The 19,426-nt window shown below is 38.4% G+C and overlaps 37 non-coding genes across 37 annotated transcripts; all 37 read right to left on the minus strand.

The window, feature by feature from the left end:
• Nucleotides 1-876: 876 nt before the first annotated feature.
• Nucleotides 877-949, minus strand: trnam-cau. Its single transcript has one exon. It is a non-coding gene; the product is annotated as a tRNA-Met (tRNA).
• Nucleotides 950-1,229: 280 nt separating this feature from the next.
• On the minus strand, nucleotides 1,230-1,302 carry trnam-cau. The gene has a single exon. It is a non-coding gene; the product is annotated as a tRNA-Met (tRNA).
• A 267-nt stretch (nucleotides 1,303-1,569) lies between these two features.
• On the minus strand, nucleotides 1,570-1,642 carry trnam-cau. The gene has a single exon. It is a non-coding gene; the product is annotated as a tRNA-Met (tRNA).
• Nucleotides 1,643-1,892: 250 nt separating this feature from the next.
• trnam-cau lies at nucleotides 1,893-1,965 on the minus strand. Its single transcript has one exon. It is a non-coding gene; the product is annotated as a tRNA-Met (tRNA).
• A 269-nt stretch (nucleotides 1,966-2,234) lies between these two features.
• Nucleotides 2,235-2,307, minus strand: trnam-cau. Its single transcript has one exon. It is a non-coding gene; the product is annotated as a tRNA-Met (tRNA).
• A 614-nt stretch (nucleotides 2,308-2,921) lies between these two features.
• On the minus strand, nucleotides 2,922-2,994 carry trnam-cau. The gene has a single exon. It is a non-coding gene; the product is annotated as a tRNA-Met (tRNA).
• Nucleotides 2,995-3,264: 270 nt separating this feature from the next.
• On the minus strand, nucleotides 3,265-3,337 carry trnam-cau. The gene has a single exon. It is a non-coding gene; the product is annotated as a tRNA-Met (tRNA).
• A 288-nt stretch (nucleotides 3,338-3,625) lies between these two features.
• Nucleotides 3,626-3,698, minus strand: trnam-cau. The gene has a single exon. It is a non-coding gene; the product is annotated as a tRNA-Met (tRNA).
• A 247-nt stretch (nucleotides 3,699-3,945) lies between these two features.
• Nucleotides 3,946-4,018, minus strand: trnam-cau. Its single transcript has one exon. It is a non-coding gene; the product is annotated as a tRNA-Met (tRNA).
• Nucleotides 4,019-4,286: 268 nt separating this feature from the next.
• Nucleotides 4,287-4,359, minus strand: trnam-cau. Its single transcript has one exon. It is a non-coding gene; the product is annotated as a tRNA-Met (tRNA).
• A 611-nt stretch (nucleotides 4,360-4,970) lies between these two features.
• trnam-cau lies at nucleotides 4,971-5,043 on the minus strand. Its single transcript has one exon. It is a non-coding gene; the product is annotated as a tRNA-Met (tRNA).
• A 273-nt stretch (nucleotides 5,044-5,316) lies between these two features.
• On the minus strand, nucleotides 5,317-5,389 carry trnam-cau. The gene has a single exon. It is a non-coding gene; the product is annotated as a tRNA-Met (tRNA).
• Nucleotides 5,390-5,677: 288 nt separating this feature from the next.
• On the minus strand, nucleotides 5,678-5,750 carry trnam-cau. Its single transcript has one exon. It is a non-coding gene; the product is annotated as a tRNA-Met (tRNA).
• Nucleotides 5,751-6,018: 268 nt separating this feature from the next.
• trnam-cau lies at nucleotides 6,019-6,091 on the minus strand. Its single transcript has one exon. It is a non-coding gene; the product is annotated as a tRNA-Met (tRNA).
• A 630-nt stretch (nucleotides 6,092-6,721) lies between these two features.
• On the minus strand, nucleotides 6,722-6,794 carry trnam-cau. Its single transcript has one exon. It is a non-coding gene; the product is annotated as a tRNA-Met (tRNA).
• Nucleotides 6,795-7,064: 270 nt separating this feature from the next.
• Nucleotides 7,065-7,137, minus strand: trnam-cau. Its single transcript has one exon. It is a non-coding gene; the product is annotated as a tRNA-Met (tRNA).
• A 623-nt stretch (nucleotides 7,138-7,760) lies between these two features.
• trnam-cau lies at nucleotides 7,761-7,833 on the minus strand. Its single transcript has one exon. It is a non-coding gene; the product is annotated as a tRNA-Met (tRNA).
• Nucleotides 7,834-8,450: 617 nt separating this feature from the next.
• Nucleotides 8,451-8,523, minus strand: trnam-cau. Its single transcript has one exon. It is a non-coding gene; the product is annotated as a tRNA-Met (tRNA).
• Nucleotides 8,524-9,145: 622 nt separating this feature from the next.
• On the minus strand, nucleotides 9,146-9,218 carry trnam-cau. Its single transcript has one exon. It is a non-coding gene; the product is annotated as a tRNA-Met (tRNA).
• A 985-nt stretch (nucleotides 9,219-10,203) lies between these two features.
• Nucleotides 10,204-10,276, minus strand: trnam-cau. The gene has a single exon. It is a non-coding gene; the product is annotated as a tRNA-Met (tRNA).
• A 634-nt stretch (nucleotides 10,277-10,910) lies between these two features.
• On the minus strand, nucleotides 10,911-10,983 carry trnam-cau. Its single transcript has one exon. It is a non-coding gene; the product is annotated as a tRNA-Met (tRNA).
• A 1,314-nt stretch (nucleotides 10,984-12,297) lies between these two features.
• On the minus strand, nucleotides 12,298-12,370 carry trnam-cau. Its single transcript has one exon. It is a non-coding gene; the product is annotated as a tRNA-Met (tRNA).
• Nucleotides 12,371-12,648: 278 nt separating this feature from the next.
• trnam-cau lies at nucleotides 12,649-12,721 on the minus strand. Its single transcript has one exon. It is a non-coding gene; the product is annotated as a tRNA-Met (tRNA).
• A 973-nt stretch (nucleotides 12,722-13,694) lies between these two features.
• trnam-cau lies at nucleotides 13,695-13,767 on the minus strand. The gene has a single exon. It is a non-coding gene; the product is annotated as a tRNA-Met (tRNA).
• A 270-nt stretch (nucleotides 13,768-14,037) lies between these two features.
• trnam-cau lies at nucleotides 14,038-14,110 on the minus strand. Its single transcript has one exon. It is a non-coding gene; the product is annotated as a tRNA-Met (tRNA).
• A 271-nt stretch (nucleotides 14,111-14,381) lies between these two features.
• trnam-cau lies at nucleotides 14,382-14,454 on the minus strand. Its single transcript has one exon. It is a non-coding gene; the product is annotated as a tRNA-Met (tRNA).
• A 271-nt stretch (nucleotides 14,455-14,725) lies between these two features.
• Nucleotides 14,726-14,798, minus strand: trnam-cau. The gene has a single exon. It is a non-coding gene; the product is annotated as a tRNA-Met (tRNA).
• Nucleotides 14,799-15,656: 858 nt separating this feature from the next.
• Nucleotides 15,657-15,729, minus strand: trnam-cau. Its single transcript has one exon. It is a non-coding gene; the product is annotated as a tRNA-Met (tRNA).
• Nucleotides 15,730-15,999: 270 nt separating this feature from the next.
• On the minus strand, nucleotides 16,000-16,072 carry trnam-cau. Its single transcript has one exon. It is a non-coding gene; the product is annotated as a tRNA-Met (tRNA).
• A 271-nt stretch (nucleotides 16,073-16,343) lies between these two features.
• Nucleotides 16,344-16,416, minus strand: trnam-cau. Its single transcript has one exon. It is a non-coding gene; the product is annotated as a tRNA-Met (tRNA).
• Nucleotides 16,417-16,698: 282 nt separating this feature from the next.
• On the minus strand, nucleotides 16,699-16,771 carry trnam-cau. Its single transcript has one exon. It is a non-coding gene; the product is annotated as a tRNA-Met (tRNA).
• Nucleotides 16,772-17,042: 271 nt separating this feature from the next.
• Nucleotides 17,043-17,115, minus strand: trnam-cau. Its single transcript has one exon. It is a non-coding gene; the product is annotated as a tRNA-Met (tRNA).
• Nucleotides 17,116-17,386: 271 nt separating this feature from the next.
• On the minus strand, nucleotides 17,387-17,459 carry trnam-cau. Its single transcript has one exon. It is a non-coding gene; the product is annotated as a tRNA-Met (tRNA).
• A 282-nt stretch (nucleotides 17,460-17,741) lies between these two features.
• On the minus strand, nucleotides 17,742-17,814 carry trnam-cau. Its single transcript has one exon. It is a non-coding gene; the product is annotated as a tRNA-Met (tRNA).
• Nucleotides 17,815-18,084: 270 nt separating this feature from the next.
• trnam-cau lies at nucleotides 18,085-18,157 on the minus strand. The gene has a single exon. It is a non-coding gene; the product is annotated as a tRNA-Met (tRNA).
• A 626-nt stretch (nucleotides 18,158-18,783) lies between these two features.
• trnam-cau lies at nucleotides 18,784-18,856 on the minus strand. The gene has a single exon. It is a non-coding gene; the product is annotated as a tRNA-Met (tRNA).
• Nucleotides 18,857-19,126: 270 nt separating this feature from the next.
• Nucleotides 19,127-19,199, minus strand: trnam-cau. Its single transcript has one exon. It is a non-coding gene; the product is annotated as a tRNA-Met (tRNA).
• Between the last annotated feature and the right edge of the window lie 227 nt (nucleotides 19,200-19,426).

Raw genomic sequence — 19,426 nt, forward strand, 5'->3', positions numbered from 1 at the left:
GTCCCCATCCCCCCCTTCTCTACAAAGTCCCCGTCCCCCTTCTCTACAAGAGTCCCCGACCCCCCTTCTCATACAGATCCCCGTCCCCCTTCTCTACAAGAGTCCCCGTCCCCCCCTTCTCTACAAGAGTCCCCGTCCCCCTTCCTCTACAAGAGTCCCCGTCCCCCCCTTCTCTACAAGAGTAGAAACAGAGGAGTGTCTGTTGTGTTACTGATGGAGTGTGTCTGTCTCCAGGACTATCTTTAAGAGTAGAAAACAGAGGAGTGTCTGTTGTGTTACTGACTGTGTGTCATTTCTCCAGACTCTATCTGTAATCCCGGACTGCAGCAACTGGACCTGGATCAGACTGGAGTGTGACTCAGACTGGAGTGTGCGGTATGGTGTGTGCGTGTGGGCGCGTGAGAACATCTCTGAACACGTGGAAGCAACGAAGAAGAGGACAATGATAGTATAATATGTGTTATCTGACTGTTATAAGACCTTTTGTGCCGTTTTTTTTTCTACAAATCAAACATATTATTTATTTATCCGTATCACCGGAGTATGACTGCGGTGTAAAACGTGTGAGAGTAAATATGGTGTTTGGCTGCTCTTCGTTATTTACTGAACACATTATTAATATAAACACTTCTGGTTGCTGTTTTCACACGATGACGTCACAATCACGTTCCGTTTTTCTGTCACATGGGTTTGTTTGTTCTTACGGCACACACCCGGAGGAAGATCTGTTTTACACTAGCTGTTTCAAAGTGATACATATCGATATGGACCTTAAGATGTGGTATCCACCTTGACAGAAGTATGTATTGTGTGAAAGTCCAGAACGACAGAAATTAATTTTCACTTCAGCCAACACTGTTTTTTTAAAAGCTTTGCTGCCCCGTGTGAGGATCGAACTCACGACCTTCAGATTATGAGACTGACACGCTACCTACTGCGCTAACGAGGCCCTTCTTGTAAAAATGTCCAAAAAAGAAAAAAAAATATTGATACCGAACATCAAATTTTGACACTGATGTTTGAAACCACCGTTCCAAATATATGTATGGTCTGAAATTCTACAACCCCTGAGACTAAAAATTGATTTCATTCTAAAGTGATACATATCAATATGGAATTTTAAGATGTGGTATCCACCTTGACAAAAGTATGTATTGTGTGAAAGTCCAGAACGACAGTGAATTCATTTTCACTTCATCTTCAGCCAACACTCTTTTTAAAAGCTTTGCTGCCCCATGTGAGGATCGAACTCACGACCTTCAGATTATGAGACTGACGCGCTACCTACTGCGCTAACGAGGCCCTTCTTGTAAAAATGTCCAAAAAGAAGAAAAAAAATATATTGATACCGAACATCAAATTTTTGAAACCACCGGCCAAAATATATGTATGGTCTGAAATTCTACAACCCCTGAGACAAAAATATTGATTTCATTCTAAAGTAATACATATCGATATGGACCTTAAGATGTGGTATCCACCTTGACAGAAGTATGTATTGTGTGAAAGTCCAGAACGACAGAGAATTCATTTTCACTTCAGCCAACACTGTCTTTTTAAAAGCTTTGCTGCCCCGTGTGAGGATCGAACTCACAACCTTCAGATTATGAGACTGACGCGCTACCTACTGCGCTAACGAGGCCCCCAAAAAAATATATTGATACCGAACATCAAATTTTTTTAACCACACCGTGCCAAAATATATGTATGGTCTGAAATTCTACAACCCCTGAGACAAAAACATTGATTTCATTCTAAAGTAATACATATCGATATGGACCTTAAGATGTGGTATCCACCTTGACAAAAGTATGTATTGTGTGAAAGTCCAGAACGACAATGAATTCATTTTCACTTCATCTTCAGCCAACACTCTTTTTTAAAAGCTTTGCTGCCCCGTGTGAGGATCGAACTCACGACCTTCAGATTATGAGACTGACGCGCTACCTACTGCGCTAACGAGGCCCTTCTTGTAAAAATGTCCAAAAGAAGAAAAAAAATATATTGATACCGAACATCAAATTTTTGAAACCACCGTGCCAAAATATATGTATGGTCTGAAATTCTACAACCCCTGAGACAAAAATTAGATTTCATTCTAAAGTAATACATATCGATATGGACCTTAAGATGTGGTATCCACCTTGACAAAAGTATGTATTGTGTGAAAGTCCAGAACGACAGTGAATTCATTTTCACTTCATCTTCAGCCAACACTCTTTTTAAAGCTTTGCTGCCCCATGTGAGGATCGAACTCACGACCTTCAGATTATGAGACTGACGCGCTACCTACTGCGCTAACGAGGCCCTTCTTGTAAAAATGTCCAAAAAGAGAAAAAAATATATTGATACCGAACATCAAATTTTTGAAACCACCGTGCCAAAATATATGTATGGTCTGAAATTCTACAACCCCTGAGACAAAAAGATTGATTTCATTCTAAAGTAATACATATCGATATGGACCTTAAGATGTGGTATCCACCTTGACAAAAGTATGTATTGTGTGAAAGTCCAGAACGACAGTGAATTCATTTTCACTTCATCTTCAGCCAACACTCTTTTTAAAAGCTTTGCTGCCCCGTGTGAGGATCGAACTCACGACCTTCAGATTATGAGACTGACGCGCTACATACTGCGCTAACGAGGCCATTCTTGTAAAAATGTCCAAAAAAGAGAAAAAAAATATATTGATACCGAACATCAATTTTTGAAACCACCGTGCCAAAATATATGTATGGTCTGAAATTCTACAAACCCTGAGACAAAAACATTGATTTCATTCTAAAGTAATACATATCGATATGGACCTTAAGATGTGGTATCCACCTTGACAAAAGTATGTATTGTGTGAAAGTCCAGAACGACAATGAATTGATTTTCACTTCATCTTCAGCCAACACTCTTTTTAAAAGCTTTGCTGCCCCGTGTGAGGATCGAACTCACGACCTTCAGATTATGAGACTGACGCGCTACCTACTGCGCTAACGAGGCCGTTCTTGTAAAAATGTCCAAAAAGAAGAAAAAAAATATTGATAACGAACATCAAATTTTTGAAACCACCGTGCCAAAATATATGTATGGTCTGAAATTCTACAACCCCTGAGACAAAAAGATTGATTTCATTCTAAAGTAATACATATCGATATGGACCTTAAGATGTGGTATCCACCTTGACAAAAGTATGTATTGTGTGAAAGTCCAGAACAACAGTGAATTCAGTTTCACTTCATCTTCAGCCAACACTCTTTTTAAAAGCTTTGCTGCCCCGTGTGAGGATCGAACTCACGACCTTCAGATTATGAGACTGACGCGCTACCTACTGCGCTAACAAGGCCCTTCTTTCAAAGTGTCCAAAAATAAGAAAAAAAATATCGATACCGAACATCAAATTTTTGAAACCACCGTGCCAAAATATATGTATGGTCTGAAATTCTACAACCCCTGAGACAAAAACATTGATTTCATTCTAAAGTAATACATATCGATATGGACCTTAAGATGTGGTATCCACCTTGACAAAAGTATGTATTGTGTGAAAGTCCAGAACGACAGTGAATTCATTTTCACTTCATCTTCAGCCATCACTTCATCTTCACCAACACTGTCTTTTTAAAAGCTTTGCTGCCCCGTGTGAGGATCGAACTCACGACCTTCAGATTATGAGACTGACGCGCTACCTACTGCGCTAACGAGGCCCCCAAAAAAAGATATTGATACCGAACATCAAATTTTTTAAACCACCGTGCCAAAATATATGTATGGTCTGAAATTCTACAACCCCTGAGACAAAAACATTGATTTCATTCTAAAGTAATACATATCGATATGGACCTTAAGATGTGGTATCCACCTTGACAAAAGTATGTATTGTGTGAAAGTCCAGAACGACAATGAATTCATTTTCACTTCATCTTCAGCCAACACTCTTTTTAAAAGCTTTGCTGCCCCGTGTGAGGATCGAACTCACGACCTTCAGATTATGAGACTGACGCGCTACCTACTGCGCTAACGAGGCCCTTCTTGTAAAAATGACCAAAAAGAAGAAAAAATATATTGATACCGAACATCAAATTTTTGAAACCACCGTGCCAAATATATGTATGGTCTGAAATTCTACAACCCCTGAGACAAAAATATAGATTTCATTCTAAAGTAATACATATCGATATGGACCTTAAGATGTGGTATCCACCTTGACAAAAGTATGTATTGTGTGAAAGTCCAGAACGACAGTGAATTCATTTTCACTTCATCTTCAGCCACACTCTTTTTAAAAGCTTTGCTGCCCCATGTGAGGATCGAACTCACGACCTTCAGATTATGAGACTGACGCGCTACCTACTGCGCTAACGAGGCCCTTCTTGTAAAAATGTCCAAAAGAAGAAAAAAAATATATTGATACCGAACATCAAATTTTTGAAACCACCGTGCCAAATATATGTATGGTCTGAAATTCTACAACCCTGAGACAAAAAGATTGATTTCATTCTAAAGTAATACATATCGATATGGACCTTAAGATGTGGTATCCACCTTGACAAAAGTATGTATTGTGTGAAAGTCCAGAACGACAGTGAATTCATTTTCACTTCATCTTCAGCCAACACTCTTTTTAAAAGCTTTGCTGCCCCGTGTGAGGATCGAACTCACGACCTTCAGATTATGAGACTGACGCGCTACATACTGCGCTAACGAGGCCATTCTTGTAAAAATGTCCAAAAAGAAAAAAAAATATATTGATACCGAACATCAAATTTTTGAAACCACCGTGCCAAAATATATGTATGGTCTGAAATTCTACAACCCCTGAGACAAAAACATTGATTTCATTCTAAAGTAATACATATCGATATGGACCTTAAGATGTGGTATCCACCTTGACAAAGTATGTATTGTGTGAAAGTCCAGAACGACAATGAATTGATTTTCACTTCATCTTCAGCCAACACTCTTTTTAAAAGCTTTGCTGCCCCGTGTGAGGATCGAACTCACGACCTTCAGATTATGAGACTGACGCGCTACCTACTGCGCTAACGAGGCCGTTCTTCTTGTAAAAATGTCCAAAAAGAAGAAAAAAAAATATTGATACGAACATCAAATTTTTGAAACCACCGTGCCAAAATATATGTATGGTCTGAAATTCTACAACCCCTGAGACAAAAAGATTGATTTCATTCTAAAGTAATACATATCGATATGGACCTTAAGATGTGGTATCCACCTTGACAAAAGTATGTATTGTGTGAAAGTCCAGAACAACAGTGAATTCAGTTTCACTTCATCTTCAGCCAACACTCTTTTTAAAAGCTTTGCTGCCCCGTGTGAGGATCGAACTCACGACCTTCAGATTATGAGACTGACGCGCTACCTACTGCGCTAACAAGGCCCTTCTTTCAAAAGTGTCCAAAAATAAGAAAAAAAAATATCTAGATACCGAACATCAAAATTTTTGAAACCACCGTGCCAAAATATATGTATGGTCTGAAATTCTACAACCCCTGAGACAAAACATTGATTTCATTCTAAAGTATACATATCGATATGGACCTTAAGATGTGGTATCCACCTTGACAAAAGTATGTATTGTGTGAAAGTCCAGAACGACAGTGTTCATTTTCACTTCATCTTCAGCCATCACTTCATCTTCAGCCAACACTCTTTTTAAAAGCTTTGCTGCCCCATGTGAGGATCGAACTCACGACCTTCAGATTATGAGACTGACGCGCTACCTACTGCGCTAACGAGGCCCTTCTTTCAAAAGTGTCCAAAAATAAAAAAAAAATATCGATACCGAACATCAAATTTTTGAAACCACCATGCCAAATATATGTATGGTCTGAAATTCTACAACCCCTGAGACAAAAATATAGATTTCATTCTAAAGTAATACATATCGATATGGACCTTAAGATGTGGTATCCACCTTGACAAAAGTATGTATTGTGTGAAAGTCCAGAACGACAGTGAATTCATTTTCACTTCATCTTCAGCCAACACTCTTTTTAAAAGCTTTGCTGCCCCATGTGAGGATCGAACTCACGACCTTCAGATTATGAGACTGACGCGCTACCTACTGCGCTAACGAGGCCCTTCTTGTAAAAATGTCCAAAAAGAAGAAAAAAAATATATTGATACCGAACATCAAATTTTTGAAACCACCGTGCCAAAATATATGTATGGTCTGAAATTCTACAACCCCTGAGACAAAAAGATTGATTTCATTCTAAAGTAATACATATCGATATGGACCTTAAGATGTGGTATCCACCTTGACAAAAGTATGTATTGTGTGAAAGTCCAGAACGACAGTGAATTCATTTTCACTTCATCTTCAGCCAACACTCTTTTTAAAAGCTTTGCTGCCCCGTGTGAGGATCGAACTCACGACCTTCAGATTATGAGACTGACGCGCTACATACTGCGCTAACGAGGCCATTCTTGTAAAAATGTCCAAAAGAAGAAAAAAAATATATTGATACCGAACATCAAATTTTGAAACCACCGTGCCAAAATATATGTATGGTCTGAAATTCTACAACCCCTGAGACAAAACATTGATTTCATTCTAAAGTAATACATATCGATATGGACCTTAAGATGTGGTATCCACCTTGACAAAAGTATGTATTGTGTGAAAGTCCAGAACGACAGTGAATTCATTTTCACTTCATCTTCAGCCATCACTTCATCTTCACAACACTCTTTTTAAAAGCTTTGCTGCCCCATGTGAGGATCGAACTCACGACCTTCAGATTATGAGACTGACGCGCTACCTACTGCGCTAACGAGGCCCTTCTTGTAAAAATGTCCAAAAGAAGAAAAAAAATATATTGATACCGAACATCAAATTTTTGAAACCACCGTGCCAAAATATATGTATGGTCTGAAATTCTACACCCCTGAGACAAAAAGATTGATTTCATTCTAAAGTAATACATATCGATATGGACCTTAAGATGTGGTATCCACCTTGACAAATGTATGTATTGTGTGAAAGTCCAGAACGACAGTGAATTCATTTTCACTTCATCTTCAGCCAACACTCTTTTTAAAAGCTTTGCTGCCCCGTGTGAGGATCGAACTCACGACCTTCAGATTATGAGACTGACGCGCTACCTACTGCGCTAACAAGGCCCTTCTTTCAAAAGTGTCCAAAAATAAGAAAAAAAATATCGATACCGAACATCAAATTTTGAAACCACCGTGCCAAAATATGTATGGTCTGAAATTCTACAACCCCTGAGACAAAAATATAGATTTCATTCTAAAGTAATACATATCGATATGGACCTTAAGATGTGGTATCCACCTTGACAAAAGTATGTATTGTGTGAAAGTCCAGAACGACAGTGAATTCATTTTCACTTCATCTTCAGCCAACACTCTTTTTAAAAGCTTTGCTGCCCCATGTGAGTCGAACTCACGACCTTCAGATTATGAGACTGACGCGCTACCTACTGCGCTAACGAGCCCTTCTTGTAAAATGTCCAAAAGAAGAAAAAAAATATATTGATACCGAACATCAAATTTTTGAAACCACCGTGCCAAAATATATGTATGGTCTGAAATTCTACAACCCCTGAGACAAAAAGATTGATTTCATTCTAAAGTAATACATATCGATATGGACCTTAAGATGTGGTATCCACCTTGACAAAAGTATGTATTGTGTGAAAGTCCAGAACGACAGTGATTCATTTTCACTTCATCTTCAGCCATCACTTCATCTTCAGCCAACACTCTTTTAAAAGCTTTGCTGCCCCATGTGAGGATCGAACTCACGACCTTCAGATTATGAGACTGACGCGCTACCTACTGCGCTAACGAGGCCCTTCTTTCAAAGTGTCCAAAAATAAGAAAAAAAAATATCGATACCGAACATCAAATTTTTGAAACCACCGTGCCAAAATATATGTATGGTCTGAAATTCTACACCCCTGAGACAAAAATATAGATTTCATTCTAAAGTAATACATATCGATATGGACCTTAAGATGTGGTATCCACCTTGACAAAAGTATGTATTGTGTGAAAGTCCAGAACGACAGTGAATTCATTTTCACTTCATCTTCAGCCAACACTCTTTTTAAAAGCTTTGCTGCCCCATGTGAGGATCGAACTCACGACCTTCAGATTATGAGACTGACGCGCTACCTACTGCGCTAACGAGTCCCTTCTTGTAAAAATGTCCAAAAAGAAGAAAAAAATATATTGATACCGAACATCAAATTTTTGAAACCACCGTGCCAAAATATATGTATGGTCTGAAATTCTACAACCCCTGAGACAAAAACATTGATTTCATTCTAAAGTAATACATATCGATATGGACCTTAAGATGTGGTATCCACCTTGACAAAAGTATGTATTGTGTGAAAGTCCAGAACGACAGTGAATTCATTTTCACCATCCTTCATCTTCAGCCAACACTCTTTTTAAAGCTTTGCTGCCCCGTGTGAGGATCGAACTCACGACCTTCAGATTATGAGACTGACGCGCTACCTACTGCGCTAACGAGGCCCTTCTTGTAAAAATGTCCAAAAAGAAGAAAAAAAATATATTGATACCGAACATCAAATTTTTGAAACCACCGTGCCAAAATATATGTATGGTCTGAAAATTCTACAACCCCTGAGACAAAAAGATTGATTTCATTCTTAAGTAATACATATCGATATGGACCTTAAGATGTGGTATCCACCTTGACAAAGTATGTATTGTGTGACAGTCCAAAACGACAGTGAATTCATTTTCACTTCATCTTCAGCCAACACTCCTTTTAAAAGCTTTGCTGCCTCCGTGTGAGGATCGAAATCTCACGACCTTCAGATTATGAGACTGACACGCTACCTACTGCGCTAACGAGGGCCCTTCTTGTAAAAATGTCCAAAAAAGAAGAAGAAAAAATATTGATACCGAACATCAAATTTTTTAAACCACCGTGCCAAAATATATGTATGGTCTGAAATTCTACAAACCCCTGAGACAAAAGATTGATTTCATTCTAAAGTAATACATATCGATATGGACCTTTAAGATGTGGTATCCACCTTGACAAAAGTATGTATTGTGTGAAAGTCCAGAACGACAGTGAATTCATTTTCACTTCATCTTCAGCCAACACTCTTTTTAAAAGCTTTGCTGCCCCGTGTGAGGATCGAACTCACGACCTTCAGATTATGAGACTGACGCGCTACCTACTGCGCTAACGAGGCCCTTCTTGTAAAAATGTCCAAAAGAAGAAAAAAAAATATTGATACCGAACATCACATTTTGAAACCACCGTGCCAAAATATATGTATGGTCTGAAATTCTACAACCCCTGAGACAAAAAGATTGATTTCATTCTAAAGTAATACATATCGATATGGACCTTAAGATGTGGTATCCACCTTGACAAAAGTATGTATTGTGTGAAAGTCCAGAACGACAGAAAATTAATTTTCACTTCAGCCACACTGTTTTTTTAAAAGCTTTGCTGCCCGTGTGAGGATCGAACTCACGACCTTCAGATTATGAAACTGACACGCTACACTACTGCGCTAACGAGGCCCTTCCAGCAAGAATGTCCAAAAAGAAGAAAAAAAAAATATCGATACCGAACATCAAATTTTGACACTGATGTTGAAACCACCGTTCCAAAATATATGTATGGTCTGAAATTCTACAACCCCTGAGACAAAAATATAGATTTCATTCTAAAGTAATACATATCGATATGGACCTTAAGATGTGGTATCCACCTTGACAAAAGTATGTATTGTGTGAAAGTCCAGAACGACAGTGAATTCATTTTCACTTCATCTTCAGCCAACACTCTTTTTAAAAGCTTTGCTGCCCCATGTGAGGATCGAACTCACCGACCTTCAGATTATGAGACTGACGCGCTACCTACTGCGCTAACGAGGCCCTTCTTGTAAAAATGTCCAAAAAGAAGAAAAAAAAATATATTGATACCGAACATCAAATTTTTGAAACCACCGTGCCAAAATATATGTATGGTCTGAAATTCTACAACCCCTGAGACAAAAAGATTGATTTCATTCTAAAGTAATACATATCGATATGGACCTTAAGATGTGGTATCCACCTTGACAAAAGTATGTATTGTGTGAAAGTCCAGAACGACAGTGAATTCATTTTCACTTCATCTTCAGCCATCACTTCATCTTCAGCCAACACTCTTTTTAAAAGCTTTGCTGCCCCATGTGAGGATCGAACTCACGACCTTCAGATTATGAGACTGACGCGCTACCTACTGCGCTAACGAGGCCCTTCTTTCAAAAGTGTCCAAAAATAAGAAAAAAAATAATTCGATACCGAACATCAAATTTTTGAAACCACCGTGCCAAAATATATGTATGGTCTGAAATTCTACAACCCCTGAGACAAAAATATAGATTTCATTCTAAAGTAATACATATCGATATGGACCTTAAGATGTGGTATCCACCTTGACAAAAGTATGTATTGTGTGAAAGTCCAGAACGACAGTGAATTCATTTTCACTTCATCTTCAGCCAACACTCTTTTAAAAGCTTTGCTGCCCCATGTGAGGATCGAACTCACGACCTTCAGATTATGAGACTGACGCGCTACCTACTGCGCTAACGAGTCCCTTCTTGTAAAAATGTCCAAAAAGAAGAAAAAAAATATATTGATACCGAACATCAAATTTTGAAACCACCGTGCCAAAATATATGTATGGTCTGAAATTCTACAACCCCTGAGACAAAAACATTGATTTCATTCTAAAGTAATACATATCGATATGGACCTTAAGATGTGGTATCCACCTTGACAAAAGTATGTATTGTGTGAAAGTCCAGAACGACAGTGAATTCATTTTCACTTCATCTTCAGGCCATCACTTCATCTTCAGCCAACACTCTTTTTAAAAGCTTTGCTGCCCCATGTGAGGATCGAACTCACGACCTTCAGATTATGAGACTGACGCGCTACCTACTGCGCTAACGAGGCCCTTCTTGTAAAAATGTCCAAAAAGAAGAAAAAAAAATATATTGATACCGAACATCAAATTTTGAAACCACCGTGCCAAAATATATGTATGGTCTGAAATTCTACAACCCCTGAGACAAAAAGATTGATTTCATTCTTAAGTAATACATATCGATATGGACCTTAAGATGTGGTATCCACCTTGACAAAAGTATGTATTGTGTGAAAGTCCAAAACGACAGTGAATTCATTTTCACTTCATCTTCAGCCAACACTCTTTTTAAAAGCTTTGCTGCCCCGTGTGAGGATCGAAATCTCACGACCTTCAGATTATGAGACTGACACGCTACCTACTGCGCTAACGAGGCCCTTCTTGTAAAAATGTCCAAAAAGAAGAAGAAAAAATATTGATACCGAACATCAAATTTTTTTAAACCACCGTGCCAAAATATATGTATGGTCTGAAATTCTACAAACCCCTGAGACAAAAAGATTGATTTCATTCTAAAGTAATACATATCGATATGGACCTTAAGATGTGGTATCCACCTTGACAAAAGTATGTATTGTGTGAAAGTCCAGAACGACAGTGAATTCATTTTCACTTCATCTTCAGCCAACACTCTTTTTAAAAGCTTTGCTGCCCCGTGTGAGGATCGAACTCACGACCTTCAGATTATGAGACTGACGCTCTACCTACTGCGCTAACGAGGCCCTTCTTGTAAAAATGTCCAAAAAGAAGAAAAAAAAATATTGATACCGAACATCACATTTTTGAAACCACCGTGCCAAAATATATGTATGGTCTGAAATTCTACAACCCCTGAGACAAAAAGATTGATTTCATTCTAAAGTAATACATATCGATATGGACCTTAAGATGTGGTATCCACCTTGACAAAAGTATGTATTGTGTGAAAGTCCAGAACGACAGAAAATTAATTTTCACTTCAGCCAACACTGTTTTTTTAAAAGCTTTGCTGCCCGTGTGAGGATCGAACTCACGACCTTCAGATTATGAAACTGACACGCTACCTACTGCGCTAACGAGGCCCTTCCAGCAAGAATGTCCAAAAAGAAGAAAAAAAAATATCGATACCGAACATCAAATTTTGACACTGATGTTGAAACCACCGTTCCAAAATATAAGTATGGTCTGAAATTCTACAACCCCTGAGACAAAAAGATTGATTTCATTCTAAAGTAATACATATCGATATGGACCTTAAGATGTGGTATCCACCTTGACAAAAGTATGTATTGTGTGAAAGTCCAGAACGACAGTGAATTCATTTTCACTTCATCTTCAGCCAACACTCTTTTTAAAAGCTTTGCTGCCCCGTGTGAGGATCGAACTCACGACCTTCAGATTATGAGACTGACGCGCTACCTACTGCGCTAACGAGGCCCTTCTTGCAAAAATGTCCAAAAATAAGAAAAAAAAATATTGATACCGAACATCAAATTTTGACACTGATGTTGAAACCACCGTGCCAAAATATATGTATGGTCTGAAAGTCTACAACCCCTGAGACAAAAAGATTGATTTCATTCTAAAGTAATACATATCGATATGGACCTTAAGATGTGGTATCCACCTTGACAAAAGTATGGATTGTGTGAAATTCCAGAACGACAGAGAATTAATTTTCACTTCAGCCAACACTGACTTTTTAAAAGCTTTGCTGCCCCGTGTGAGGATCGAACTCACGACCTTCAGATTATGAGACTGACGCGCTACCTACTGCGCTAACGAGGCCCTTCTTGCAAAAATTTCCAAAAATGAAGAAAAAAAAATATTGATACCGAACATCAAATTTTGACACTCATGTTGAAACCACCGTGCCAAAATATATGTATGGTCTGAAATTCTACAACCCCTGAGACAAAAAGATTGATTTCATTCTAAAGTAATACATATCGATATGGACCTTAAGATCTGGTATCCACCTTTAGAGAAGTATGTATTGTGTGAAAGTCCAGAACGACAGAGAATTAATTTTCACTTCAGCCAACACTGTTTTTTGAAAGCTTTGCTGCCCCGTGTGAGGATCGAACTCACGACCTTCAGATTATGAGACTGACGCGCTACCTACTGGGCTAACGAGGCCCTTCATGCAAAAATGTCCAAAAAGAAGAAAAAAAAATATTGATACCGAACATCAAATTTTGACACTGATGTTGGAACCACCGTGACAAAATATATGTATGGTCTGAAATTCTACAACCCCTGAGACAAAAAGATTGATTTCATTCTAAAGTAATACATATCGATATGGACCTTAAGATGTGGTATCCACCTTGACAAAAGTATGTATTGTGTGAAAGTCCAAAACGACAGCGAATTAATTTTCACTTCAGCCAACACTGTCTTTTTAAAAGCTTTGCTGCCCCGTGTGAGGATCGAACTCACGACCTTCAGATTATGAGACTGACGCACTACCTACTGCGCTAACGAGGGCCCTTCTTGTAAAAATGTCAAAAAGAAGAAAAAAAAATATTGATACCGAACATCAAATTTTTGAAACCACCGTGCCAAAATATATGTATGGTCTGAAATTCTACAACCCCTGAGACAAAAAGATTGATTTCATTCTAAAGTAATACATATCGATATGGACCTTAAGATGTGGTATCCACCTTGACAAAAGTATGTATTGTGTGAAAGTCCAGAACAACAGTGAATTCATTTTCACTTCATCTTCAGCCAACACTCTTTTTAAAAGCTTTGCTGCCCCGTGTGAGGATCGAACTCACGACCTTCAGATTATGAGACTGACGCGCTACCTACTGCGCTAACGAGGCCCTTCTTTCAAAAGTGTCCAAAAATAAGAAAAAAAAATATTGATACCGAACATCAAATTTTTGAAACCACCGTGCCAAAATATATGTATGGTCTGAAAGTCTACAACCCCTGAGACAAAATATAGATTTCATTCTAAAGTAATACATATCGATATGGACCTTAAGATGTGGTATCCACCTTGACAAAAGTATGTATTGTGTGAAAGTCCAGAACAACAGTGAATTCATTTTCACTTCATCTTCAGCCAACACTCTTTTTAAAAGCTTTGCTGCCCCGTGTGAGGATCGAACTCACGACCTTCAGATTATGAGACTGACGCGCTACCTACTGCGCTAACGAGGCCCTTCTTTCAAAAGTGTCCAAAAATAAGAAAAAAAAATATTGATACCGAACATCAAATTTTTGAAACCACCGTGCCAAAATATATGTATGGTCTGAAATTCTACAACCCCTGAGACAAAAAGATTGATTTCATTCTAAAGTAATACATATCGATATGGACCTTAAGATGTGGTATCCACCTTGACAAAAGTATGTATTGTGTGAAAGTCCAGAACAACAGTGAATTCATTTTCACTTCATCTTCAGCCAACACTCTTTTTAAAAGCTTTGCTGCCCCGTGTGAGGATCGAACTCACGACCTTCAGATTATGAGACTGACGCGCTACCTACTGCGCTAACGAGGCCCTTCTTTCAAAAGTGTCCAAAAATAAGAAAAAAAAATATCGATACCGAACATCAAATTTTTGAAACCACCGTGCCAAAATATATGTATGGTCTGAAATTCTACAACCCCTGAGACAAAAAGATTGATTTCATTCTAAAGTAATACATATCGATATGGACCTTAAGATGTGGTATCCACCTTGACAAAAGTATGTATTGTGTGAAAGTCCAGAACGACAGTGAATTCATTTTCACTTCATCTTCAGCCAACACTCTTTTTAAAAGCTTTGCTGCCCCGTGTGAGGATCGAACTCACGACCTTCAGATTATGAGACTGACGCGCTACCTACTGCGCTAACGAGGCCCTTCTTGCAAAAATGTCCAAAAATAAGAAAAAAAAATATTGATACCGAACATCAAATTTTGACACTGATGTTGAAACCACCGTGCCAAAATATATGTATGGTCTGAAAGTCTACAACCCCTGAGACAAAAACATTGATTTCATTCTAAAGTAATACATATCGATATGGACCTTAAGATGTGGTATCCACCTTGACAAAAGTATGTATTGTGTGAAAGTCCAGAACGACAGTGAATTCATTTTCACTTCATCTTCAGCCAACACTCTTTTTAAAAGCTTTGCTGCCCCGTGTGAGGATCGAACTCACGACCTTCAGATTATGAGACTGACGCGCTACCTACTGCGCTAACGAGGGCCCTTCTTGCAAAATTGTCCAAAAAGAAGAAAAAAAAATATCGATACCGAATATCAAATTTTTGAAACCACCGTGCCAAAATATATGTATGGTCTGAAATTCTACAACCCCTGAGACAAAAAGATTGATTTCATTCTAAAGTAATACATATCGATATGGACCTTAAGATGAGGTATCCACCTTGACAAAAGTATGTATTGTGTGAAAGTCCAAAACGACAGTGAACTAATTTTCACTTCATCTTCAGCCAACACTCTTTTTAAAAGCTTTGCTGCCCCGTGTGAGGATCGAACTCACGACCGTCAGATTATGAGACTGACGCGCTACCTACTGCGCTAACGAGGACCTTCTTTCAAAAGCGTCCAAAAATAAGAAAAAAAAATATTGATACCGAACATCAAATTTTGACACTGATGTTGAAACCACCGTGCCAAAATATATGTAGAACGACAGTGAATTCATTTTCACTTCATCTTCAGCCAACACTCTTTTTAAAAGCTTGCTGCCCCGTGTGAGGATCGAACTCACGACCTTCAGATTATGAGACTGACGCGCTACCTACTGCGCTAACGAGGCCCGTCTTGCAAAATTGTCCAAAAAGAAGAAAAAAAATATCGATACCGAACATCAAATTTTTGAAACCACCGTGCCAAAATATATGTATTGTCTGAAATTCTACAACCCCTGAGACAAAAAGATTGATTTCATTCTAAAGTAATACATATCGATATGGACCTTAAGATGTGGTATCCACCTTGACAAAAGTATGTATTGTGTGAAAGTCCAGAACAACAGTGAATTCATTTTCACTTCATCTTCAGCCAACACTCTTTTTAAAAGCTTTGCTGCCCCGTGTGAGGATCGAACTCACGACCTTCAGATTATGAGACTGACGCGCTACCTACTGCGCTAACGAGGCCCTTCTTTCAAAAGTGTCCAAAAATAAGAAAAAAAAATATCGATACCGAACATCAAATTTTTGAAACCACCGTGCCAAAATATATGTATGGTCTGAAATTCTACAACCCCTGAGACAAAAAGATTGATTTCATTCTAAAGTAATACATATCGATATGGACCTTAAGATGTGGTATCCACCTTGACAAAAGTATGTATTGTGTGAAAGTCCAGAACGACAGTGAATTCATTTTCACTTCATCTTCAGCCAACACTCTTTTTAAAAGCTTTGCTGCCCCGTGTGAGGATCGAACTCACGACCTTCAGATTATGAGACTGACGCGCTACCTACTGCGCTAACGAGGCCCTTCTTGCAAAAATGTCCAAAAATAAGAAAAAAAAATATTGATACCGAACATCAAATTTTGACACTGATGTTGAAACCACCGTGCCAAAATATATGTATGGTCTGAAAGTCTACAACCCCTGAGACAAAAATATAGATTTCATTCTAAAGTAATACATATCGATATGGACCTTAAGATGTGGTATCCACCTTGACAAAAGTATGTATTGTGTGAAAGTCCAGAACAACAGTGAATTCATTTTCACTTCATCTTCAGCCAACACTCTTTTTAAAAGCTTTGCTGCCCCGTGTGAGGATCGAACTCACGACCTTCAGATTATGAGACTGACGCGCTACCTACTGCGCTAACGAGGCCCTTCTTTCAAAAGTGTCCAAAAATAAGAAAAAAAAATATTGATACCGAACATCAAATTTTTGAAACCACCGTGCCAAAATATATGTATGGTCTGAAATTCTACAACCCCTGAGACAAAAAGATTGATTTCATTCTAAAGTAATACATATCGATATGGACCTTAAGATGTGGTATCCACCTTGACAAAAGTATGTATTGTGTGAAAGTCCAGAACAACAGTGAATTCATTTTCACTTCATCTTCAGCCAACACTCTTTTTAAAAGCTTTGCTGCCCCGTGTGAGGATCGAACTCACGACCTTCAGATTATGAGACTGACGCGCTACCTACTGCGCTAACGAGGCCCTTCTTTCAAAAGTGTCCAAAAATAAGAAAAAAAAATATCGATACCGAACATCAAATTTTTGAAACCACCGTGCCAAAATATATGTATGGTCTGAAATTCTACAACCCCTGAGACAAAAAGATTGATTTCATTCTAAAGTAATACATATCGATATGGACCTTAAGATGTGGTATCCACCTTGACAAAAGTATGTATTGTGTGAAAGTCCAGAACGACAGTGAATTCATTTTCACTTCATCTTCAGCCAACACTCTTTTTAAAAGCTTTGCTGCCCCGTGTGAGGATCGAACTCACGACCTTCAGATTATGAGACTGACGCGCTACCTACTGCGCTAACGAGGCCCTTCTTGCAAAAATGTCCAAAAATAAGAAAAAAAAATATTGATACCGAACATCAAATTTTGACACTGATGTTGAAACCACCGTTCCAAAATATATGTATGGTCTGAAAGTCTACAACCCCTGAGACAAAAACATTGATTTCATTCTAAAGTAATACATATCGATATGGACCTTAAGATGTGGTATCCACCTTGACAAAAGTATGTATTGTGTGAAAGTCCAGAACGACAGTGAATTCATTTTCACTTCATCTTCAGCCAACACTCTTTTTAAAAGCTTTGCTGCCCCGTGTGAGGATCGAACTCACGACCTTCAGATTATGAGACTGACGCGCTACCTACTGCGCTAACGAGGCCCGTCTTGCAAAATTGTCCAAAAAGAAGAAAAAAAATATCGATACCGAACATCAAATTTTTGAAACCACCGTGCCAAAATATATGTATTGTCTGAAATTCTACAACCCCTGAGACAAAAAGATTGATTTCATTCTAAAGTAATACATATCGATATGGACCTTAAGATGTGGTATCCACCTTGACAAAAGTATGTATTGTGTGAATGTCCAGAACGACAGTGAATTCATTTTCACTTCATCTTCAGCCAACACTCTTTTTAAAGGCTTTGCTGCCCCGTGTGAGGATCGAACTCACGACCTTCAGATTATGAGACTGACGCGCTACCTACTGCGCTAACAAGGCCCTTCTTTCAAAAGTGTCCAAAAATAAGAAAAAAAAATATTGATACCGAACATCAAATTTTGACACTGATGTTGAAACCACCGTGCCAAAATATATGTATGGTCTGAAATTCTACAACCCCTGAGACAAAAAGATTGATTTCATTCTAAAGTAATACATATCGATATGGACCTTAAGATGTGGTATCCACCTTGACAAAAGTATGTATTGTGTGAAAGTCCAGAACGACAGAGAATTCATTTTCACTTCATCTTCAGCCAACACTCTTTTTAAAAGGTTTGCTGCCCCGTGTGAGGATCGAACTCACGACCTTCAGATTATGAGACTGACGCACTACCTACTGCGCTAACGAGGCCCTTCTTGTAAAAATGTCCAAAAAGAAGAAAAAAAAATATTGATACCGAACATCAAATTTTTGAAACCACCGTGCCAAAATATATGTATGGTCTGAAATTCTACAACCCCTGAGACAAAAAGATTGATTTCATTCTAAAGTAATACATATCGATATGGACCTTAAGATGTGGTATCCACCTTGACAAAAGTATGTATTGTGTGAAAGTCCAGAACAACAGTGAATTCATTTTCACTTCATCTTCAGCCAACACTCTTTTTAAAAGCTTTGCTGCCCCGTGTGAGGATCGAACTCACGACCTTCAGATTATGAGACTGACGCGCTACCTACTGCGCTAACGAGGCCCTTCTTTCAAAAGTGTCCAAAAATAAGAAAAAAAAATATTGATACCGAACATCAAATTTTTGAAACCACCGTGCCAAAATATATGTATGGTCTGAAATTCTACAACCCTGAGACAAAAAGATTGATTTCATTCTAAAGTAATACATATCGATATGGACCTTAAGATGTGGTATCCACCTTGACAAAAGTATGTATTGTGTGAAAGTCCAGAACAACAGTGAATTCATTTTCACTTCATCTTCAGCCAACACTCTTTTTAAAAGCTTTGCTGCCCCGTGTGAGGATCGAACTCACGACCTTCAGATTATGAGACTGACGCGCTACCTACTGCGCTAACGAGGCCCTTCTTTCAAAAGTGTCCAAAAATAAGAAAAAAAAATATCGATACCGAACATCAAATTTTTGAAACCACCGTGCCAAAATATATGTATGGTCTGAAATTCTACAACCCCTGAGACAAAAAGATTGATTTCATTCTAAAGTAATACATATCGATATGGACCTTAAGATGTGGTATCCACCTTGACAAAAGTATGTATTGTGTGAAAGTCCAGAACGACAGTGAATTC

The sequence above is a fragment of the Oncorhynchus mykiss genome, unplaced genomic scaffold (assembly GCF_013265735.2).
Source record: "Oncorhynchus mykiss isolate Arlee unplaced genomic scaffold, USDA_OmykA_1.1 un_scaffold_673, whole genome shotgun sequence".
NCBI classification, from domain to species: domain Eukaryota; kingdom Metazoa; phylum Chordata; class Actinopteri; order Salmoniformes; family Salmonidae; genus Oncorhynchus; species Oncorhynchus mykiss.